This window comes from Phacochoerus africanus, chromosome 8, assembly GCF_016906955.1.
Source record: "Phacochoerus africanus isolate WHEZ1 chromosome 8, ROS_Pafr_v1, whole genome shotgun sequence".
In the NCBI taxonomy this organism is placed as follows: Eukaryota; Metazoa; Chordata; class Mammalia; order Artiodactyla; family Suidae; genus Phacochoerus; species Phacochoerus africanus.
The window spans coordinates 23,450,340-23,455,426 of record NC_062551.1 but is presented as its reverse complement, the minus strand read 5'-3'; the positions used below and the strand labels follow the sequence as shown (position 1 = coordinate 23,455,426).

Sequence of the window (5,087 nt, the reverse complement as noted above, 5' to 3'; positions counted from 1 at the left end):
TTTTTTTTTTTAAAGATATTGTCGGAGTTCCCGTTGTGGCGCAAGGGAAACTAATCCGACTAGGGACCATGAGGTTTCAGGTTTGATCCTCGGCCTCACTCAGTGGGTTAACGATCCAGGGTTGCCGTGAGCTGTGGTGTAGGTCACAGACATGGCTCGGATCTGGCATTGCTGTGGCTGTAGTGTAGGCTATCGGCTATAGCTCTGAATAGACCCCTAGCCTGGGAACCTCCATATGCCGAGAGTGTGGCCCTAAAAGGGCAAACAAACAAACAAACAAAACTAAAAAAATGAACTAAATCAATAAAAATAAAATAAAAAAAGATATTGTCTAACCAGCAAAACAAACAAACAAAAAAACAAAAGAATGGACAGGATCTGGCGCAATGGGATCAGTGGCATCTTTGCAGCGCCAGGACACAGGTTCAATCCCCAGCCTGGCACAGTGGATTAAAGGATCTGTTATTGCCACAGCTGTAGCACAGATCAGCGACTATAGCTCAGATCTGACCCTGGCCCAGGAACTCTATATGCTGTGGGTGGCCAAAAAGGAAAAAAAAAAAATAACTAAAATAATGGCCATAATCTGATCTGTGTAAACCGTTTCACCTCATATCTGTAGGATAATAATCAGTATCAAGTCTGCAAAGAACAAAGAGCTTCTGTGGGGGTCTAGGAATTGCAATTCTGGACACACAGATTTGGATAAAACCAAAAGAGTGTTCTGGGAAAGAAAAAGGTAGCCGCTTATATAAGTAAAAGCCACAAGGTGGTTAAAGCTGTCTTGCAAGATGATTGACTCTGATGCAAAAAATAAATGTTTCTCCTTAAGGGATAGGCTGTCACAAGTTATTTAGGGTTAGGGTCTGATAAGTATCTTGAGTTTATGAAACATGGTGCAGATGTTATTGACGCCTCTGTGATGATGATAATTGGTCTAAAGATCAGATTCCATCAGACTGAGATGTACATAAGTCACACTTCTTCAGTCGCCTCTCAGCTCTATTTTAGAGAGCGCACTCTTAGCAATACTGACTCCATTTTGATTTTCTCTTTGTACACATAGGCGAGAAGACATTTATTCTTTTTTATCTAAATTCAGAGAAATCAGAATTAGGTTAATTACCTCTAGTAGTGATCATCGGCATATCTAAAGATATCCATCACTTCTTGGTCTTTTGGCTAAGATCAAGTGTAGTATCTGTTCTTATCAGTTTAATATCTGACATGTCCTCTATCCGAGGACAACATATTAAATGGATTTTTGGAGCTAGGAGATGGGATAGGTGCTTGCTCTGTCCACTCCACGCATCAACCTGATATGGCAGTACTTCCAGGAACTGTGCACAAAAAAATTAAAAAAAAAAAAAAGATATCCAACATTGCTTTAAAAAATAATCCAGGAGTTCCTGTCATGGCACAGTGGAAACATGAGGTTGCGATTTCGATTCCTGGCCTCGCTCAGTGGGTTAAGGATCCAGCATTGCTGGGGAACCTCCATATGCCGCAGGTGCGGTACTAAAAAGACAAAAAATAAAATAAATTATTAAAAAATCCATTTCTTAACAGAGATATCAGTATTCATGCATCATAAAGAAAGAAAAAGAAAAAAATTGCTTAAGGGTGAGAGGAATAACTTTATATTATTGCTCTGACTCTTCCAAAGACTAGTAAGGCATTCTACATCTTTGAAAATGACTTATCTCCAAATAGGAAAGTACAGTCCATAGGCTCTGACTTTCCACTTCCTAGCTTTTATTTTCCTAATTCAGTTGTTATTCAATTTGTCTAATTAGTGTATTCTTTTTCGACAACACTATAGAAATAATAATACGTAATAGTACATATCAGTGCAGTCACGGTCAGTCAAAAATAGACAAACAATTGTAAGTATTTCAAACAGAGGAATTTAATTCAGAGAACCCACAACTGTTCGAAACTTGGGACTTGCCAAGCCTTTGAATTCTTTCCTTCTTCTTTTCCTTCTATAAAGTATGTTTTCCATGAATGTAGGGTCATACAATGTTTTTTTCCTTATTTTGGGGTCTTCTTATTTTAAACACTAAGGAAGCACCATTTGGGATTTTTTATTTTTTATTTTTTTGTCTTTCCTAGGGCCACACCCGTGGCATATGGAGATTCCTAGGCCTATGCTAGAGCAACAGCATCGCGGGATCTGAGCCACGTCTGCGACCTACACTACAGGTCATGGCAATGCTGGATCCCTAACCCACTGAGCAAGGCCAGGGATCGAACCCTCAATCTCATAGTTCCCAGTTGGATTCATTAACCACTGAGCCACGATGGAAACTCCTGGGATTTTAAAAAACTTTTATTGGAGTATAGTTGGCTTACAATGTTGTGTTAGTTTCTGGTACACAGCAAAGTGAATGTGTTATACATATATCCATTCTTTTTCAAATTCTTTTCCCATATAGGTTTCTACAGAGTACTGAGTAGATTTCCCTGTGCTATACAGTAGTTCCTTGTTATCTATTTTACAGGGTTTTTAAAAATGGTAAGTTGCACTGTGAGTTGAATTGTAAGTTCCCTAGGAAATGACAACACAATCTCCATGGCATCCCATAATAAGCGTTAATTTCTCATTCTGGTCTGTGGATTGACCAGGGCTCTGATTCTGGCTGTGGGTCCAGTCCATTCCTGCTTCACCTGTCCCATTCCTGGGCCTACACTGGAGGGCCAGTAGCTACCTGGGGGCACATGATTCCCATGACGGGGAAAAAACCTCTGTGCGAGCAGAAACACAGGATGCCTCTTAATGTCTAGATGTGAAACCAGCACATTTTCACTTCCACCTGCATTTCACGGGCAAAAGAAAATCCACCAGGTTAATCCTAACATTAGGCAAGTATGCTTCTCTCACGGAGTGAGTGAATATTTGCAGAAGAGTAATCTAGTCTGCAAAAAAGAAACGGAATAAACTCAGTTGTTTAAAAAGGTAGCATATGAATAAAAAGGAAAAAAGAAAGAAAGAAAGAAAAAAGAAAGAAAGAAAGAAAGAAAGAAAGAAAGAAAGAAAGAAAGAAAGAAAGAAAGAAAGAAAGAAAGAAAGAAAGAAAGAAACCTGTATCCCAAAAAAGTGGAATATATTTTAGTGACTGAAATTTTGTTCAAGATACATTGTAACTACATGAAGGATTTCTGTGGGCTGTTCAGCAGCTGGCATTCAGATGATCTGTGCTCTCCTGTCCTGCTGTCACTGTGGGAGAGCTTACTGTCTCCCTATCAGGGTGTCTCCCTGCTACACATCTCTCTTTACTTGCCTAGTCTCCATCTCATCATTTCTGTGCACTCAGGGCTTCTATTCACTAATGACGTACAAGTCCATGGCCTCTTAGAGTTTAGTCCCTGTGGGTTCTATTTACTTCTTTCCTTCTTTGGGTCTTTTGACTTCTCTCAGTCCTACTTCCTTAGTTTTTTGGATTTTGATATTCAAAATCTTCGTAAACAATATTATCGGTTCATTGGATTGCCGTTACCGCTATTGCTATTTGGCAAAGCTCAGAGGCCATTAACGAGCTCATAACAATCTGCCCTTAGGTTGTACACCTATTTCTTTGTAAAAGTGAATGTTATTGGTTCATCTGATCACTGTTAGCACTCTTTGACAAAGCTTAGAGACCACTAACTAGCTTAGAACAATCTCCCCTTAGGTTGTACACCTGTTTCTGGTCCGATCAACTTTATCCTGGGAGGTGGTTGTAAGAGATCAATGAGATTTACAGTGCACCATCAAGCATCATAGGCAGCTTGTTTGTGGTAGGGTTTTGAGGTGTGTCAATTTCTCTGCAAGGTGGGTTATGGGGTTGGCAAGGAATTCTGAGACGTCTCAGAAAAGACATCTTTAGTTGACAAGCTCTTTGCTTGGTCTTATGATGGAGACAAGTTACTGCTGTAAAGAAGGGTGGAAAAAAGGAAGGAAGGGATAGAAGAAAGAAGGGAGGAAGGGAGAGAAGTAGGGATGAAATTTTGAATGGCAGGGCTGGATGTATTTTCCACAATTTACCTTCTTTTCTTAATTCTGCGTTATTTCAGTCTCTCTTTCTTCCTCCTCTTCTACTTCTTCTCTCTTCCTTTTTCTCATGAACACTTATGCACACAAAATACATTTATTTTGGGCATCTTCCCTACATTGGAGCAACTTCAAGGAAAAAAAAGTTTTGAACATCAAAGAATCCAGTGTATTTAGACAAAATATCATTAGTTAAACATATGGAATCCTCAGCCTGGGGCTTTCTCCAAACAATGGCTTTTTTCAGCTTTTTCCCAACAATGTCTTTTGGTTCTGAACCAACCTTCTTAACTGCTTTTCTGATCAACTATTTGACCTTATAATTCTGATTCTTAGTTCACCATCAGTCACTGTTTTTCTCTGCCTTTTCTTAATTCTGAAGCTGATTTTCAGCCCTTTCCATCTGTCTCTGAAGCAACAGTTAGGTTCCAAATGGTACCTTGTAGAACCTGAGCACCATAAATGAGAGTAAACAAAAGTAGAACTATAGGTACTGAAAAACAACAGTAAACAAAATGCTTGTGAATACTATATCCCATATATTTGAAAATTCTACGAGTTACATCATCTGCAATAACCAAATCACTAAATTTCAAAGGGCTAAAAATATAGTTACGCAAATTTAAACAAATCTTATTTATAAAATAACATGTTCAATTGTCAATAAGCACAATCAGGAATGCACATTATTGGGTGATTTTTATGTGCCAGGGACTGTTCTTAGCCTTCAGATACATAATTCTTTTTATTTATTTTTTTTCTCTTTTGTCTTTTTTTTTTAGGGCCTCTCCCTTGGCATGTGGAGGTTCCCAGCCTAGGGCTCTAAGTGGACCTACAGCTGCTGGCCTACACCACAACCACAGCAATGTCAGATCTGAGCCACATCTGTGACCTACACCACAGCTCATGGCAACGCTGGATCCTTAACCCACTGAGCGAGGCCAGGGACTGAACCCACAACCTCATGGGTTCCTAGTCAGATTCACTGCCACTGCACCACGATGGGAGCTCCCAGATACATGATTCTATTTCATTCTTACGGTTATGCTATAGA

The 5,087-nt window shown here is 39.4% G+C and overlaps 1 non-coding gene across 1 annotated transcript; it reads left to right on the top strand.

The window, feature by feature from the left end:
• The first annotated feature begins 1,162 nt into the window (after positions 1–1,162).
• On the top strand, positions 1,163–1,353 carry LOC125134836 (U2 spliceosomal RNA). The gene has a single exon (XR_007136831.1). It is a non-coding gene; the product is annotated as a U2 spliceosomal RNA (small nuclear RNA).
• The last annotated feature ends 3,734 nt before the right edge of the window (positions 1,354–5,087 follow it).